Source organism: Octopus sinensis, linkage group LG3, assembly GCF_006345805.1.
Source record: "Octopus sinensis linkage group LG3, ASM634580v1, whole genome shotgun sequence".
Lineage (NCBI taxonomy): Eukaryota > Metazoa > Mollusca > Cephalopoda > Octopoda > Octopodidae > Octopus > Octopus sinensis.
In genome coordinates, this window is record NC_042999.1 from 156,892,771 (window position 1) to 156,913,655 (window position 20,885).

The window sequence follows — 20,885 nt, forward strand, 5'->3', positions numbered from 1 at the left end:
GTGTTTAACTCTAGAGCATTATGAAGGGTGTTCATTAAAGATTTCCCCTGACCCGCTTCCCAAAGACTGGGATAAATGGAACTTCGCATAATCATTAATCCTTCTCTACATGGCCACCACCAATGGGTGACATACTTCTCCAATTGCTTCATGCAGCTATGTAGACCTCATCTGCAGAAGTCAGTAGGTTGCGTCTGGAGCCAAGACTTTACCTTGGAAATAAGTTCATCACACACACACACACACACACACACACACACACAACATACATACATATGATCATACACATACCAACATAAACATACATACCACTGATGCTATATTCCTGGTAAGGCAGCTGCAGGAGAAATACCTAGCCAAAGATAAGCCCCTGTACCTGGCTTTCGTTGACATGGAGAAAGCTTTTGATAGGGTCCCCCGATCCCTTATCTGGTGGTCAATGAGGAAACTAGGGATAGATGAATGGCTGGTGAGGACTGTGCAAGCCATGTACAGAGATGCCGTAAGTAAGGTTAGGGTTGGCAACATGTACACAGAAGAATTCAAAGTAGAGGTTGGGGTCCACCAGGGTTCAGTACTCAGCCCCCTCCTAGTTATCATAGTCCTCCAGGCAATTACGGAGGAATTCAAGACAGGTTGTCCCTGGGAGCTCCTCTACGCTGACGACCTTGCTCTTATTGCTGAGTCACTATCAGAACTGGAGGAGAAGTTCCAGGTGTGGAAGGAGGGTTTAGAATCGAGGGGCCTTAGAGTCAACCTAGCTAAAACCAAAGTACTAATAAGTAGGAAGGTAGACAATCCACAAATGTCTTCAGGAAGATGGCCCTGCTCGATCTGTAGAAAAGGTGTAGGTAGAAACTCTATAAGATGTACCCAGTGTAAGCTATGGACACATAAGAGGTGCAGCAATGTCAAAGGTAGGCTAACTGGGAAGATAGTTTTTGTATGTGGCAGATGCTCGGGAGCATCAACCTCCGAAAATCTGCAGAAAACAAATTCCGTCACTTTCCAGGGGAAAAAACTAGAAGTAGTTGATAGCTTCCGTTATCTAGGTGACCAAGTCAGTAGTGGGGGTGGGTGCGCTGAAAGTGTAACTGCTAGAATAAGAATAGCCTGGGCAAAGTTTAGGGAGCTCTTACCTCTGCTGGTGACAAAAGGCCTCTCGCTCAGAGTAAAAGGCAGACTGTATGATGCGTGTGTACAAACAGCCATGCTACATGGCAGTGAAACATGGGCCGTGACTGCTGAGGACATGCGTAAGCTCGTGAGGAATGAAGCCAGTATGCTCCGATGGATGTGTAATGTCAGTGTACATACTCGACAGAGCGTTAGCACCTTGAGAGAAATGTTGTACCTAAGAAGCATCAGTTGTGGTGTGCAAGAGAGACGATTGCGCTGGTATGGTCATGTGGCGAGAATGGATGAAGATAGGTGTGTGAGAAAGTGCCAATCCCTAGCAGTTGAGGGAACCCGTGGAAGAGGTAGACCCAGGAAAACCTGGGACGAGGTGGTGAAGCACGACCTTCGAACTTTAGACCTCACTGAGGAAATGACCAGCGACCGAGACCTTTGGAAATATTCTGTACGTGAGAAGACCAGGCAGGACAAGTGAGCCCAGCCCACTTATGAATGCCTTTCCTCCCTTGGACACAAAGACCTGTTGAGGCAAGCGAAGTCGATATAGAACCTCATCCGACGACAGGCACCCATGCCAACCCCCTTTGCTTGCGAAGACATGTTGGGGCAAGCGAAATCGAAATCGAATTGAACCAGCCAGGATCCCTGGTCTGGTGGTACGTGAAAAGCACTATCCGACTCGTGGCCGATGCCAGCACCGCCTCAACTGGCTTCCGTGCCGGTGGCACATAAAATACACCAATCCGACCGTGGCCGTTGCCAGCCTCACCTGGCACCTGTGCAGGTGGCACGTAAAAAGCACCCACTACACTCACGGAGTGGTTGGCGTTAGGAAGGGCATCAAGCTGTAGAAACATTGCCAGATAAGACTGGAGCCTGGTGCAGCCTGCTGGCTCCCCAGATCCCCGGTCGAACCGTCTAACCCATGCTAGCATGGAGAACGGACGTTAAATGATGATGATGATGATGATGATGATATATATATGGATTTGGTTCATTTCATTCACAAATCAGCCCCCTTTAATGTTGCTCATATTGTTTTCAATTTTTGGGATATTGATGCAGTTCTAAATTTTGGTTATGCTCAACTAATTACTTTATCTTATAAATTAAAGAATTTGATGTCATTTGGAATTAAAGTTGGAAAAATTTGGGAAATTTAGCCAATCAACAGACAGCAAGGCATTAACAGCTTGTTACCATGACAACAGCACATTGTGTCGTGTTTCACTTCCCCCGCATGTTGCGTTGTGTTGATTCTTCACAGCACGAGATTCGCTTCACCTGCATGTTTTGTTTTAATAAAAATTTATATTTAGCAATTAGAATTTTATTGTAGATATTTTTTGTCAATTGTCTTATGAGTAAGAAAGTGGTTTGTGGGGGTTTATACTGGCGGTACACTTCCAGTGGATGCAACGAATGCCCGTCAGTTTAAACCCAGGTCAGGCCAGAAGGAGCCATTCTGTATTTTTATTGAAGATGTAGGACAACATTATTTGATGCGTCCTTCATTTTTAAAATGTTAGAGCATAGAGTGTGAGAGATATGGCTGTTATTTCTAGCAAATTCAACAACCACATAGAATACATCATTGGCTCATTTGCTGATGTGTATAAGTAAACAAAAACTAAAGAAAGTGGATCTTCATCTGTTTCTAGGATGATCACTCAATTGAACTGATTACACATTCAGCTGGTACTTATTTTATCAACCCTCCTAGGATGAAAGGCAAAGTCAACCTAGGTGGAATTTGAACTCAGAATGTAAAGCATTTAGCCCAGTGTGCTAATGATTCTGTCAGCTTGTAGTCTTATGGTTACACATTATATTGACTTATAACTGGCTGAGTATACCGCAGCACACATGTACCCACAACATAATCCATAAGTAGAATCAGTAAAATCATCGGGGCAGGAGTGGCTGTGTGGTAAGTAGCTTGCTAACCAACCACATGGTTCCGGGTTCAGTCCCACTGCGTGGCATCTTGGACAAGTGTCTTCTGCTATAGCCCCGGGCCGACCAATGCCTTGTGAGTGGATTTAGTAGACAGAAACTGAAAGAAGCCTGTCGTATATATGTATATATATATATGTATGTGTTTGTGTGTCTGTGTTTGTCTCCCTAGCATTGCTTGACAACCGATGCTGGTGTGTTTACATTCCCGTCACTTAGCGGTTCGGCAAAAGAGACCGATAGAATAAGTACTGGGCTTACAAAGAATAAGTCCCGGGATCGATTTGCTCGACTAAAGGCGGTGCTCCAGCATGGCCGCAGTCAAATGACTGAAACAAGTAAAAGAGAAAAAAGAGTAAAAGAGTAGTACAACCCAGTGTAACATGACTAGGCCTTTTAATTACAGGTCCAGGATCTAATTATAGTGTAATTTGGCTGAGTATTTCATAGATATATGTGGCCTTAATGTAATTCTGGGACAGACTCAGTGTGACACATGGTGGACGTAGCCAGTGTTTCAACAGAATGTTTCTCAACTATTATGAAAAGTACACCATTCACTGAATAAATTGTGGAAAATCGCAACAAAATTAAACTAAATATCAGATGAATAATTCTATTGACAGGGAGCTGTGGGTCGCTGTGGGTCAAAAGTTTCTTTATTCCTCTTCATTGGTAACATATTTTGTGTAATACTAGGCTGGCTCTTTAAATTAGTTGTACTTCATTTGGCAGGGTTCTACACTATTTAACCAATTTTACTCCCAATGCTTTGGCCACCTGAGAGATTATCTATTAAGTCACTCACAGACGTGCTCCATCCTCTGATGCCCCCCTCCCTACACATTTCTTTCCCACAGATGTTGGTTTATGACGGTTCACAAGGAATATCACTGGCATTAATCATTAACCTCACTTATCTAGATGGTCCGTGAAGGGCATAGGCACTGTCCCTTCTTTCAGACCCAATATGAGTAGAAGATTAAAAAATTTAAAAAAATAAAAATCAAACCAAAACTAGGCTAAAAGATTCTTGCTCAAGGTGTGATGGAGTTGAATTGAACTCAACACTAACATGTCAGGATTATGATGTGAACAAATTAATCACCTGGTCATGTGCCACCCCATCCGCCTGAGGTGTAGAGGTAAAACTGTACATGCGGTGGGCAAGTCATGTAATTGGTAGGTTTGGGTCCAGCTGAGGTAGAAATGATAAACCCTGTGGAACTGAAGCTGGCAGAATAAATCAGAATAGATATTTCCTAAATGATACAGAAGGAAAAAAAAAGGGTATAGAAGTGAGGGGTGGGATGTGAAAGACACAACTTTTGAGGAAATTTTCTATTGTATGAAACAAAAAATATTTAATACAAAATGAAGGAAACCTGCCCACCTCACTTTTCCTTTTCTGTGATGTATGGAACTTTGAAGGACTGTTGTTCCAAAAATTCTGCCCAAATTGCAATGTTAGACTAAATGCATTGTTCCACTTAATTATGTTCCTCTGCATTCTGAGTTCAAATCCCATGAAAGTCAGTTTTGCCTTTAATCCAACAGGTATCAATAAAATAAATTACACTTGAATAGTTTGCCAATAGCGACACATTTCTCCATTCTTTTTGATTATCTTTATTCTTATATTGGATAAGGGGATTATCACATACACTCTTCTTCCCTTTGTTTTGGTACAAGTTGCATTGTAGATGCATCTTTGAACTGTTCAATTGCATAGCTTACTCACAAGTTGTCTGCTACCATGCTTGTACACCTCTGTGGGAATATTGTCTTGTCCAAGAGCTTTATTATTGGAAAGTTTTTTGATAGCAGTTCCTACCTCTTTCAAGGAAGGACATTCCACTAGTTCTTCAATTATAGATCACTGGGGATTTTGCTGATTACATCAGCATCATAGTGGATTCTTGATTTGATACAGATTTTAAGTGTTCAGCCCATCTTTTCAGAATTTCATCTTTCCTGCTTGAGGGTTTTGTTCTATCATTAGAGAGAATAAATTCTGTACTACCTTTTGCGGGGCCAAACACATTTTTCAGAATGTTATACAGTGTTCTCGAGTTGTGGATGGTAGCAGCCTGTTCCAATTCTTGGGCTTTTTTTGTTCACCAAATTTTTCATCTCATGCAGTTTTCTGCATAGTTTTTCTGGAGATGTATAGGAATCTGGACGTTGGCAAGTTTTTGTCTGAGATCCATGTCTTGTGATTCTTTTCCAAAGTTACCATATGGTTTTGTTAAACCATATTGAAAGAGGCCACTGAAATCCAATTTACATCTGAGAATAAATGTTACTTCTTTAAAAAATCCAGAAATTATAACAAATTTTGAAATACATTTAAATTCAAAGCTTGCAGAAAGCTGAAGTGTTGTGGCACAATATTCATGACAGCATCAAATCATCTACTAAAGTAGTTCTAGAGTTTGTGAAACACAAACACCAACAAGAATGAGTCTCAAATTCAACCTCTCCTAGAAACTTTGCACAGAGACACACCGACACACATAAATTTGTCTCCAGTTTATTTCTCCAAAGGGAATTAAGATGGCATTGTTTCCAGTACTGACCAGTTCTATAGAACATATGAGCACACGCGCACGCACACACACACACACACACATACACACACACACACACACGCACACACGCACACACATGTGCATTTGTAATTACTCACATGTTTTCATATACCACTAAATCAAAGGAAATGATTTATTGCCTCTTTAGCGACCTCAGATCTTATGAAGATAATGAAAGCAAACTGTTGTCTTAAAGTGTCTAAAATTTGATAAAAGTGTCCATAGAAAGGTCATGAATATTTTTTTCTTCTTTGTTAAAAGTATTGTTTTCAGCTGTCTATGAACAATACAGGCCGAGGTGTTTTGTATACACTGCAATTCTTCCAAGAGTGAATAACACAAATTCTCAAACTGGAGGAGCTGAAATTCTAACTGGGGAGGTGAGGCTAAGCATACCATAGCCCTGCTGTGACTACATACCTGACATACACATATGCATTCATACAACTGAACCTTACACTAAAAATATAAGGCTGACCTAAGCAATTTTGGATGAATGTATTTATCTTTTGGTATCTTGTGTTGCTAAAGTGTAGAAAGTTTTTTTTTTAAGAGCATTTTTATATAGATTTTTTAAAACTTAACCTTCGTGAAATGTCGTAATATAGGATGTAGCCTCCTTGAGTACAGGGCCTTCTTGGGCATGGGGCCTGATTGGGATCAATCAGTCCAGTTGGTTTAAAGCTGGTCTTGCATAGAACTAACCAAAGAGAAATAGAATTATAAAATAATGTATAACTTCTATAAATTTTGAAATTTTAAATACAAAGGCAAGATGAACTACCATATGTACTTGGCTACAAGTCACACTTTTTTCCCCTGGTATTTTCACTTAAAGTTGGGGATGTGACTTATAAGCAGGTCCTATAAAAAAAAATCTTCAGATAATTTCTAGGTACAAGCCATGTCTGAAGTTCCAACACTTGGAATAACTGAAAAATAAACAAATTCCAAAGCCAAGGAGTACATGGAAGATGATCTTTAGATATTTCTTTATATATTTCTTTACTTTTGTTGGTATGAAATAAACAATTAATATTTAAAAAGTGGGTTTAATGTTTGTTTGTTTTTGTACTGTACCTGTCTTTCTTTAATTTGGTGCCATGTTATTTGTTAACAAGAAAAAATAGAGGAATTCGTATGATATTAATTTCAAGCTGAATGTTACTGAATATGCAAAGTCACATTTGAATCAAACTGCAGAAAGAGAGTTTGGGGCTCAGAAAAAATGGTCAGAGATTGGCGCTTGAAAGAGGAGAAAATGAAATCCATTGATATCATATCATTAAAGAAAATTAGGATAGGAATGAGTCCCAATGAGGAGATGGAGACTATTTTGAGAGACTGGGTGACTAAACTATGAACAAATGGATTTGCTGTCACAAGAAACATCATCAGATTGCAGGCTCTCCAGCATCAAAAAAGTCACCACAACTTATAGTTAGGTCAATGATAAAATTCTCAATTTGAACCTTGTAAGTCAGGGGTGCATCTTATAGGCAAGGGTGTTTTAAAGTTGGGTATATACAGTAATATATAAATAGTAACTCGTCATAAGCATAAGTGTCATGTCTGTCAACTTCAACATTAAACTACATTCATATACACAACAGCCTTCAGCGATATCTAGTTAACAAAGAACTTTCTGTATATGTGTACATTGCATATGGATACTGTTGAAGGTATGTAAAATATTAAATATGGTGCAGACAATCACATGACATAATTACACTTTTAACAGTTCTTTCTGGTTTGGTGATGGTAGCAGCTTGGGTGATAGTGGAAGTGGTTGTCGTCATCGTTGTTGTCATAGTTGTTGTCATTTTCATAACGGTATTGTGGTGGTGGTGGTGGTGAGAAAGAAGAGGAAAGTGTATGAATGAAAGGCTGTTGTTATACTTATGTTGTTTTAAGAATTCATATTCCAGAAAAATGTGACTATTTATATTGAATACTTTAGACCCTCTCACACATATTACTATTATATTCATATATTACTATTATATTAAGCTTTTTCTGTGTGTTCCTATTTTAATATCATAGACAAAATATGCTTTTATGAGATTAAAATATATTTTGACTTATACATACTGCATAATCTAGTTTTTGCAGTATTTTAAAACTACTAGCGAAATGTATAGAAAAAAGAATATTTGTGATATAGTATCAGAAAGAAGAAACCCCAAAATATGTACCATATCCCATTTTGCTATGCCATTTCTATGATAAAAAAAAATTCTAATAACTATGTTCAGACATGGCTTTATGGTTAATAACTATATTCAGACATGTGGTTTCAGGTTCAGTCCCACTATATGCCACTCTGTACAAGTGTTTTCTATTCTAGCCTTGAACCTACCAAGTGAATTTAGTATGCAGAAACTGAAAAGAAGACTATTATGAGTGTGTGTGTGTGTGTATATATATATATCATGGGATCACGTGACTGACCAGACCATCAGATGTTGTTACACATCGCTGGTGACAATGCATTCGCACTGTATTTTAGCCCCGCTGGCTAAGCGAGCAGGCCAACAGAAGAAAGAGTGGTGAAAGAGTACAGCAGGGATCACCACCCCCTGCCGGAGCTTCGTGGTGCTTCTAGGTGTTTTCGCTCAATAAACACTCACAACGCCCGGTCTGGGAATCGAAACCGCGCTCCTACGACCGCGAGTCCACTGCCCTAACCACTGGGCCATTGCACCTCCATGTGTGTATATATATATATATATATATATATATATATATATATATATATATATATATATATATATACACACATACACATACACAACCACACATACACACACATATGTATTTGTATATGTATGTATTGAAAAGTTGCTTATTCAAATGAGATAGCATAACAGTTAACCTTTGCTTACATCCATATACATCCTACTTTCAATCAGGTTTAAATATCGTTTGTTCTCTGGTTTTTGTTCAGTATTATATGCATTTGAATAGACATGCATTTCCAAAATCATAATAAAACGGAAGATTCAGTTGTATCTAAACTTCTTTATTATTACATCATAAATTACTTAAACTTTACTCATGTTTCACAAGTGTGATAAAAGAATCTTTGTTACAACCAAGTCTCCAGTTTTGTTCTGATCTTGTATGTATGTATGTGTGTGTGTCTGTGTATGATTACATATTTTTTATGTGTGCATGCATATTTATGTATTCTCATGGGTGTGTATATGTGACCTGTCTCTGCGGTTTGACATTGTGTTATAATTGTCAGTAAACATCACCACTATACATGTGGTATTGTTTGTTTGCAATCTCCTGAGAAAACATGTCCAAACTAGGGGGGATATGTTAGCTTACTTGAAAACAGGTGAGAATTGGAGACAAGAACATCCAGTTATAGAAATCTGTCTCAATGAAATCTTGTCTGACCATGCAAGCATGGATTTACTCTTTTACTCTTTTACTTGTTTCAGTCCATTGACTGCGGCCATGCTGGAGCACCGCCTTTTAATCGAGCAACTCGACCCCGGAACTTATTCTTTTGTAAGCCCAGTACTTATTCTATCGGTCTCTTTTGCCGAACTGCTAAGTGACGGGGGACGTCAACACACCAGCATTGGTTGTCAAGCAATGCTAGGGGGACAAACACAGACACACAAACACACACACATACACGTACACATATACATATATACATATATACGACGGGCTTCTTTCAGTTTCCGTCTGCCAAATCCACTCACAAGGCTTTGGTCGGCCTGAGGCTATAGTAGAAGACACTTGCCCAAGGTGCCACGCAGTGGGACTGAACCCGGAACCATGTGGTTGGTAAACAAGCTACTTACCACACAGCCGCTCCTGGATATGTAGATATTAAAATGATGACGATGTAAGAAAACAATGTTAACAAAATATAATTCTGAAACAACCTTCTTGAAACAGAACACTTTAGTTATAATGATTATGGTGGAATGGTAAGGTTACTACTAATACCTATTTTATTATAACAGCTTCCACTGCTTAAACCTGTAAAAAAAATTAAAATCAGAATTACCAATTCAATCGTTACCTTCACCACCACCACCACCACACCACCACCACCATTGCCATTGACACTACTGCCACAGTTATTAGTGTTTTTATAGCCATTGGTCTAAAACTGGTATATGTCTAAACTTATTTTGTCAAGCCACATATCACCTAATTTCATAAACTAAAGTGCCTCAAGTTTGCTTTAGTCAAATTTTGTTTCAGCTACAATAAACTTCAAATGTTTTAATATTTAAACACTATATCCATAAAGAGCACAGTCTCAAATTTGCTGTAATTTTCAAATGGTGTAATAATATGTAGTAGGTATGGAGTAATTTTAGTTATTAATATTTTGACAACCTTCTATTAATAATAAAATTCACTAGCATTTATTTTAATCGCCTTACTGGCACTTATGCCTGTGCTAGTAGGGTACCAAGAACACCGTCTGAGCGTGATCGTTGTGATCGTTGCCAGAGTACACGTGTCTGCAGAGTGCTCAGCCACTTGCACATTAATTTCATGCGCAGGCTATTAAACTGCAACAATTGGTGTCATAACTGACAGAGTGCCAGTCAGTTAAGTATACTCTGAATTATACTTAACTTATACTTAACTTATACTTGGCTTCCGTACCCATGGCACGTAAAAGGGCACCATTCGAGCGTGATCGTTACCAGCGTTGCTTCACTGGCACCTGTGCTGGTGGCACGTGTAAAAAGATTCGAGCGAGGTCATTGCCAGTACCGCCTGACTGGCCCCCATGCAGGTGGCATGTAAAAAGCACCCACTACACATTCGGAGTGGTTGGTGTTAGGAAGGGCATCTAGCTGTAGAAACTCTGCCAGATCAAGATCGGAGCCTGGTGCAGCCATCTGGTTGCCAGTCCTCAGTCAAAACCGTCCAACCCATGCTAGCATGGAAAACGGACGTTAATTGATGATGATGATGACATTATATGGAATAATTCAGAGTATACTTAACTGACTGGCACTCTGTCAGTTATGACACCAATTGTTGCAGTTTAATAGCCTGCGCATGAAATTAATGTGCAAGTGGCTGAGCACTCAGCAGACACATGTACTCAACCCTTTCATTACCGTATTTATTTTGATATGCTCTCTGTTTCTTTCAATTACTTTAAATATCACAAAGTATTTAGTAAAATAACTTAGTTATCATTAAGCTAGTGATAGGGACATAATTTGTGACTGAGGTTTAATAGAAGATTTTAATTCAAAACTTATGAAAACAAGACATTTTGTACTCAAAGCCAAAGCCGGTTTCAGCCGGGTTGGTATCAAAAGGGTTAATGTAGTTCTTAGGGAGGTTCAGCATGATACAGAATGTGACAAGGCTGGCACTTTGAAGTACAGCTACTACTCATTTTTGCCAGCTGAGTGAACTGGAGCAATATGAAATAATGTGACTTACTCAAGAACACAATGCACTGCCAGGAATCGAACTCACGGCCTTGCAATTGTGAGCTGAATGCCCTAACCACTAAGCCATGCGTCTTCACTCAGAGTATACTATACACTAAGAGTAGGTGAATATTCTAGTTAAACTAATGGCGTAGGAGTGGTTGTGTGGTAAGTAGCTTGCTTACCAACCACATGGTTCCGGGTTCAGTCCCACTGCATGGCACCTTGGGCAAGTGTCTTCTTCTATAGCCTCAGGCTGACCAAAACCTTGTGAGTGGATTTGGTAGATGGAAACTGAAAGAAGCCCATTGTATATATGTATATGTGTGTATATACGTTTGTGTGTCTGTGTTTGTACCCCCAACATCACTTGACAACCGATGCTGGTGTGTTTACGTCCCCATAACTTAGCGGTTCGGCAAAAGCGACCGATAGAATAAGCACTAGGCTTACAAAGAATAAGTTCTGGGTCGATTTGCTTGACTAAAGGCAGTGCTCCAGCATAGCCACGGTCAAATGACTGAAACAAGTAAAAGAGTAAAAGAGTAATGGAACTTAAAGAATGAGATTGATCACTAGGTAACTAAGTAAAAGATGGAGTAAGTCAATGCAAGATTAGATGCAATTGGCTATGAGCATCACTCCTGACTCCTGTATTCACATGGAGTGAAGAGGGGAGAGAGTAAAGCTGTGTTTTTATTTTGCTATTCATTGTTATCATAGGAAGATATCATTTCCCAAGTTTTATGAACAATTTGTGTTATTACATATTCAGTTACAAAATTTACCACAGTAAGCTAGGGGAAGGCACATGGCCTAGTGGTTAGAGCAGCGGACTCGCGGTTGAGGGATCACGGGTTCAAATCTCAGAGCGGGCGATGTGTGTGTTTATGAGCAAAACACCTAAGCTCCATGCAGCTCTGGCAGAAAGTAATGGCGAAACTTCTGCTGACTCTTTCGCCACAACTTTCTCTCTCTCTTTCCTCCAGCATCTCGCAGCTCACCTGTGACGGACCAGCGTCCCATCCAAGTGGAGAACCTATGCGCCAAGAAACCAGGAAACCGGCCCTTATGAGTTAGGCATGGCTTGAGAAGGAACAAACAACAAAAACAGTAAGCTAGACACATATTGAATTGTTGAGCAATGCAGAAAAAGCATGAAATATTAAAGAACTACTGGATACTTGCATCAGTATCAGTACTTGGCAGAGAGAGAGGGCGGGGAGCTGATGAAGATAGAGGATAAGTCAGAAAGTTGGACTTATTTGCTTTTTTTGCAATAGAATGAGATAATGTACGTTTTTGTTGTAAACAGAAGAAAATGAAGATAATTAGTTTCAGTGGGTTGTCAGTTAGAAAGAAGATTAGGTGTGTATTATTTAGTTATTTTGAACTGGTGAAGCATATTTAATGCCTTGCACTGAACTGGGGGAGATGTGATTTGAGCAAGAAATTGAATGAAGATGTGCTTTCTTTTATTGTTTATACATGTTTCAGTCATTTGATTGCAGCCATGCTGGAGCACCGCCTTTTAGTCAAAGAAATTGACCCCTGGACTTATTCTTTGCCAAATCGCTAAGTTACAGGAATGTAAACACACCAACTTCAGTTGTCAAGTGAAGGTGAGAGGGACAAACACAGACACAAACACAAACATAAATATATACATATATATGACAGGCTTCTTTCATTCACAAAGCTTTGGTCAGCCCAAGGCTATAGTGAAAGACACTTGCCCAAGATGCCATACAGTGGGACTGAACCCGGAACCATGTAGTTGAGAAGCAAGCTTCTTACCACATCCTTTCTGTGTAATATGAGATATAATGAGGTGGAAATGATTGAAAGGTTTTATAGATATACAATACCATGCCTCTATAGTTGGTTATAGTAGGATTAATATTAGAAGTAAATCTCTGACTAAAAAAGAACGCTATCAATAGTTTGAGGAGTTCAATTTTAATTTCTATAATTAAAACTGAAGATGTGTAAGAAGTAGAAAGTGGTGATTGCATTTTTACCTGCTTGATATTGTGATATTGGTCTCTATTTCAAGTACTTTATTATATTCTTATTTCTTGATTAAACTAAAATGATGTGAAAGTTGACAAGGCACAGATGTGAAAATGAAGTTTAAGGTACTGCAACATTGGAGTATTTTACTGTATTACAAACTAAGAAACCTATACGAGTTAAAAGTGACCTAAATAAAGAGAGAGTAAGGGGTGAAGATGCTGAGGAATTGAGTTTTTATTTTAGAGAACTCTTTAAACTTTAAAATCATCATCATCATCATCATCATTTAGCGTCCGTTTTCTATGCTAGCATGGGTTGGACGGTTCAGTAAGAGAAACATATATATATCTCTTTTACTCTTTTATCTCTTATTTGTTTCAGTCATTTTACTGTGGCCATGCTGGAGCACCACCTTTAGTCGAGCAAATCAACCACAAGACTTATTCTTTGGAAGCCTAGTACTTATTCTATCGGTCTCTTTTTGCCAAACCGCTAAGTTACAGGGACGTAAACACACCAGCATCGGTTGTCAAGCGAAGGTGGGTGGACAAACACACACACACACACACATTTATATATATACATATATACAACGGGCATCTTTCAGTTTCTGTCTAACAAATCCACTCACAAGGCTTTGGTCAGCCCAAGGCTATAGTAGAAGATACTTGCCCAAGGTGCCACACAGTGGGACTGAACCCGGAACCATGTGGTTGGTAAGCAAGCTACTTACCACACAGCCACTCCTGCACTTATATAATAGCTTTTGGAAAAGCTATGTAGTCTCAAGATTATATTGCAGATGTTAATTCTACTGTCTTTTGACAAGATTCAAGATTTAACATGCAAAGATGTTTTGCTAGTAAAATAATAACTTGGAAAATAATTAGAAAATCTACAATACCCACCTCAGTAATGGAATTAAATTGTTTGCATTTGAAGACATGTACAGTTTAATTGTCACCACCTTTAAGTCATCTGGAGAAGAATAAAGGTCAAGAACTGTTATACAGGATTATTATTCTTGTAAAGTTACACATTTATTTAAGAGCTTTGAAACTATTTGTAAGTAAAAGGAAAAACAAAATACAGTTATGGATATATTGGTTCTCTCTGTAGTAGCCCTCAAGTTTAAAGTTTTTAGACATGTATACACTTGCACAAATTAAATCACCCAGTAAATTTTACCTTGGTGTTCAGCTTAAATTCTGATTGGCTCCAGGTTGACGAAGTAACTCTAATAAACCTGCAGGCGTGGCTGTGTGGTAAGTAGCTTGTTTACCAACCACATGGTTCCGGGTTCAGTCCCACTGCGTGGCACCTTGGGCAAGTGTCTTCTCCTATAGCCTCGGGCCGACCAAAGCCTTGTGAGTGGATTTGGTAGACGGAAACTGAAAAAAGCCCATCGTATATATATTATATATATATATATATATATATATATATATATATGTATGCGTGTCTATGTTTGTGTGTCTGTGTTTGTCCCTCTAGCATTGCTTCACAGCTGATGCTGGTGTGTTTATGTCCCCGTTACTTAGCGGTTCGGCAAAAGAGACCGATAGAATAAGTACTGGGCTTACAAAAGAATAAGTCCTCGATTAAGTTGCTTGATTAAAGGCAGTGCTCCAGCATGGTCGCAGTCAAATGACTGAAACAAGTAAAAGAGTAAAAGAGTAAAAGAGAATGAGTATCGCAAAAAACATTCACAAGACTCATGCACAATCACAATACCTTTCCTAAATTAAGATATAATTCACTTAAAAAAAAGATACTCCTAAAGTTTTTGATGAAATTATAAATTATATAAATTGCCAATATACTCAATTATATCATTTCATTTCCAAACTAGTACTATGTATTCCTACTCATCCATTGAACTATGTAATATCTACAGCAGCACGAAGCCTTGTCAGTGAACAGGTCACGATCTCAAAGCGACAAAAATATTTTAACAAATTAAATTTAAATGTTGAAGCGAATCTAACGGTTTTGTGTGTTTCTTAAATAGCTTATAAAAACCTTCCATGCTGCAATTGTTTTCATTCCAGCACACGATCTCAGATCAAGTCACTCGCTATGCAAGTACATCTCTGTATGTAACATCTGTTTTCTTAATACTTATTTATCATTTATGTTGTATTTCTAAATTTATATACTTATTGGCTAAGCTGAATCATCTGAGTGTTGGACAAAATACCTTTTGATGTTTGTTCTAACCCAAGGTCGTCATTGTATCCTACCTTCTGGGTTCAATAAAAGTACCAGTAAAGTAAACAAATCAATTTATTCAGTTACATCTCTCTCACCAAATTTCTGGCTTTAGAAACAATCATCTTATTGTTTCAGTTATAACTCAAGGAGTCCTTGAAAATATGCTGCTAATGTTAGCCTTATCATGGGCCTTCGACTATAAATGTTTCATTCCCTGCTTAGTCTGTTCATACAAAGCAATTTGCTGCAATTTTATAGTTGAAATAAACTACCTAAATTTTTGAAAATATATAGTTCACAAAGGGATCCAAACATAATTATGTTAGTATACATGCCCTAAGTACATGAACTAACAAGGGAGCTTCTACATGGTCACCCACTCAACTAAAAATAGTAGCAAAATCTTCCTCAGCTCACAGTTTATTATCTTAGAAACCATGGTTCTGTGTTCACCATGTCATGAATAAAACCTGATGTGTCTTTAGTAATCAGGCTGACAGGACACCTCTTTCAACATCACAAGCACAACCACCACCCACATTAAGGGTACCAGCTAACAAAGATCCTCCATGCCAAGGTAATTTTTTCCCCTACAAGTGAAATTTTTTCCACAATCAAATACGAAATCCCTAACTCAGCAAAAAATTCAAGTTTTATGTCCAAAAAAATTAAATTAAAATTGCATAGGCGTAGGAGTGGCTGTGTGGTAAGTAGCTTGCTTACCAACCACATGGTTCCGGGTTCAGTCCCACTGTGTGGCTCCTTGGGCTAGTGTCTTCTACTATAGCCTCCGGCCGACCAAAGCCTTCTGAGTGGATTTGGTAGATGGAAACTGAAAGAAGCCCGTCATATATATGTGTATATATATATATGTGTGTGTATGTGTGTGTGTATGTTTGCATGTCTGTGCTTGTCCTCCCAACATCGCTGGTGTGTTCACATCCCCGTAACTTAGAGGTTCAGCAAGACAGACTGATGGAATAAGTACTAAGCTTACAAAGAATAAGTCCTGGGGTTCGATTTGCTTGACTAAAGGTGGTGCTCCAGCATGGCCACAGTCAAATGACTGAAACAAGTAAAAGAGTAAAAGAGTACCTATGAAGTTATAAAATTAAAAATTCATTTTTTTAACAGGTAAGCACTTTCAATTCGCGTTGCTACTGAAATGGTCCCCTAACACTAATCTATGTGATCACTCAACCCTTCAGAAATAGAAGCTAAATCTTCCTAAAATCAAACCCTACCCTCTATAAAACAGGAATAATGTAATCTTGATATACAATATGGTGAGAGAGTCATGTTTTTAAATATCACCTGTTGTAATGAAAGAACAGATACCCATTTAATGATGCAAAAATTTTAGTTCCATGTATGACACAGCTTGCAGTAAGAGTTAGCTCTTACTGAACTCTGACTTCAGAATAAATATGGCCCCAGCAAATTTTCTTGCTTTCCTCAATGGACAGGTAAACACTTTTTTTGTCATTCTTGCTTTCCTTTGAAGCAATTACTCATGTAAATTATACTGTGACATTGTTTGAGATACTATTATTCTCTGTGGTATGATTCATTTAAGAAGGTGAAAATATTTAATAGTTAAAATATCTAATCTGAGGAAACTTTAATTTTTTTACTCTCTGCCTCTCTGTCTCTATCTCTGTCTCTCTCTCTCTCTCTCTCTCTCTCTCTCTCTCTCTCTCTCTCTCTCTCTCTCTCTCTCTCTGTATATATATAAAACATTGATTTATTTGAAGCAGTGAAAAAGTAAGACATTTGTTCTCTTTTCTAATACTGATAAAGAAAACAAAGAATTTTATGTGCAACATTACATGTATCCAATAAAGTTGGCTGTCTAGATGTAATTAATGAAGCAGCGGATCATAGTTCACTAGCTTAATACAAGTTCTTGCGTGTGTGAGTATGTATTTATGTCAGTGTGTGTGTATACGAAAACATTTCACAGCGCTCACCTCTTCCTTCAGCCTATACTTTATTGTCTCACTCCCACTTTTGACTCAGTATATTATATCCTTCTATTGTTAAACATGATAGAACCAACAAACAAAAACTGACAAGGCCTTTTGTAGACAAAGCTTATACAAAGCTGCACATTTAAGAGAACAGAAAATGGTTTTGTGTGACATTCTCAAAAGAGTTACTGGCATATAGCTGCAACTAAAAGTCAGTGTCTCCTCAATGGTAGTTTCTTGGTGTAAAGGAGGACTGTCCACCAGGTTTAACTTCTGTAGATGGACATGGGATTACATAGGCCAATGCAAGATTCACAAGACCAGTCACAAATCAGGCTTTTCTTGTTTCATAGAAGTGTTGGTTATTTCATAATGCTTTCTGCTCTCCCATTTATTGGTAAGATTCAGGACATGCTGTGTGAATATATTGGGTTGTATTATAGTGGATCTCAGGGACCCCCTTCGGTCACGACACTGACCATGGGATTGCAACTAGAAAGTTACCCTCCTAGTCACAAGTCTGGGCAAGGTGGTTTATGGAAGACCAGCAGTCGCCCATGCATACTGGCCTCCCCTCTCCATGTCACTGATGTTGTCCAGGGGAAAGGCAAAGGGGCCGATACAGCTTGGCACCTGTGACATCGCAACTCATTTCTACAGCTGAGTGAACTGGAGCAATGGGAAATAAAGTGTCTTCCTCAAGAACACAACGCGCAGCCCGGTCCGAGATTCGAGCTCACAACCTCACGATCGTAAGCTCGACGCTCTAACCACTGAGCCATGCGCCTTCATAGCGGATCTATTCTAGTTAAATTGGTTATTTATCAATGATTCCCACTTGTACACAGTGAATCCATACTTTTTCATATTTCCTTTAAGCATGTTTGATTTGCTTCTATTGTCCTCTCAGTGTACACTTGTCTTTCATTCAGCTGGGAACCATACAATAGTCTGGGAAATCAGTAGACTGCCATTTGTATGACATAGCCAGCCTGTTGAAGCTGATGTCATGTAATCATAGTTTTAGGGAAGGAGGTTTGATGCATCTATCACCATCTGCAATCACCATCTTTGAAGTTGTATGATTCACTTCTGCCTATTTAAATGGAGTTTGAATTTCCCTGTACCTCTAGCATGGGAAACACAAAAGATTGTTAGTACTTTCCAGAGTACTGCTTTGAGTAACTAGGTGGAGGTCAGGGAAGGAGGGATTTAATGTCTTTTTCACAAGCTGATTCTGAGGAATGTCATATACCCATTCAATCAGTGACAAGACCTGCTATGGCTAATGCCTTCTCCACAGGGCTCTTTAGATTGTCACTAAGTACGCTTTTGTATTTCACTTAGCAGTTCTGCTTTCATCCAACAATTTTGCTTTACATCCACCAATACATTAAGAAACTAGCAAACGCACCTGTCCTTTGGGCGGTTTAAGTTGCTTTCATGGTATTTTTTTCACCAAATAATTGAACTACCGAGATTTATGTGTAGCATGGCAATCTGTTTCCAATTAACCTAGGAACAGAAAATCAAATTGAAGGCTGGTTATAGTGGAGATTGTTGCACTTTGATTATCATAGAACATATAAGTTTGCAAGCAATGCAAAGTAGAGCTATTGAAGTGTTTTGGGAGTAGATTACAGATAATGACTACAAAATATAGTTGTTTTACATGAAAGTGAAATTTCTCGTCAGAAACAGCCACATAAATGGTGTAAGGAAATTGAAGGAAGATGTTGAAACTTCCCCTCTGCGAGTTTATTTTTTTTAACAGCAAAGGGAACTATTTTTTTCGAAGAGAAAAGCTAACAAAAGCCCCTTAATTCTATCTTCCCACATAGCGTGCTCATAAACTAACAGTGAATGCTGGGTAAAGTTAAATTGGTATGGAGTTTCCTGAAAGATACGAATAGCTTTCACTAGTGGAAGCAAAACTCTTATTTAAAGGTTGATTCTTTGGGACAAATCAAATGTGAGCATTTTAAAAAGGCTAGAATGACAATGCTAAAACCTATTTGAAACAATGGACAGCAGTCGAAATATCATAATGGCTGGGTAAAGAAACATCCTTAAAGTGAAACAACGGTATCAAAGGTAAAAAAAAAGGTATCAGTAATCAGAAGAGAGGGAAGGGAACATCACATCTCAAGTAACTCAGAATAGGTAAAGGTAAGCTTGCCAAAGTTTAATGCAGTTTCAATATGTAGAATAAGATAGTTTGGTATTGGATATTCATCATGTATAGTTTTCCTAGTCAACTGAATCACTGTCGTAAGTGGACAGCAGAAATAAATATATGAAATCCTTTCACTTTTATAAAAACGTTAAAAAGAAAATGAGAGCAAAAAGCACTCATTTTTTCACAATGAAAAATCGTTTCCAAGTAGCCAGAATTTTGCGACAAAATGTATGTTTATTAAGCACAACAGCCTGCAGTGCATGCCGCTGGGTATTAAAAACCAATTGCACAAACCTAGAGGGGCTCTGGGCCCCCTTGAATCGATACAAAATCACTCTTTTTGTCATAGTAACCACATCTTTATAGCTTGTGAATTTTAACCATCGTGGGTCTCATCCTCACCACGCATTTAGTATCCCTGCCAATTTTCAGCTCAATCCTAGCCTTGGTTTGGTTGCCATTAACCGTCAAAGCAAAATGTGCATACAGTTTTCGTCCAAGGACTGTTTTATAGATATAGACTACAAAATTTCTTTCAAACAATTGTAAGGTAATCAAGGTAATTTACCTTTTCAAAAAAAAAATGTTATGAAAGACCCTTCCTCCAGTAATATAAATTAACTAAAGAGTTAAAAATGAAATGACAGAAAATAACACCTATAACATCTGACTCTGAATCCTAAATGCAATTAAATGAATAATTAGAACACTGTAACAAAAAAAAAATGCAACTCCTTGTTTTATTGATATGAGTTACCATAATGCTACTATTGTAAAAAAGACAAAAGGTCCCAAGAAAAAGAGGATAAACAGTACAAAACAAGTGCACTTTGAAAGGTAATGATCAGAGGATACCACCCAGACATTTTTAAGTATATACGAAATATGTGATATATAAACATAAAAAATTATATATCCCACCACCATCACATCCCCAAAATAAAGAAAAAAAAACCCAGACTATTTACTTAGTGGAGACAAAGTCACTTGCACTTCGGTGAAATAGGATAGTTTTCATTTAACCTGAACATAAATGTGCTACAGGTTTATATTCTCCTCCATCATTCAACTTGAGACGGTTGACATTTCTTTTCTCACTGGTGGAAATTTTAGTAGGAAGTGTTAGATTTCTCTTCTGTTTTTTTGGTATGGAAAGTATTTCATAGTTTGAATTATTTCAATTAATTTGTACCAAAGGTAAATAATTCTGATTTTCTTAGCTTCTAGTGTTTTTCTACAGAAAAAGGTAATGAGGGTTTCATTGGAGAGGAGAATATGAATGCTTAACCCTTTTGGTCATATCTATATTTACTATAACTTTTAACCTAGCTACCTAATCATCTCTAAGTATTTTGCAAAATAAAGAAAGCAGATGTTCTAAGTATTC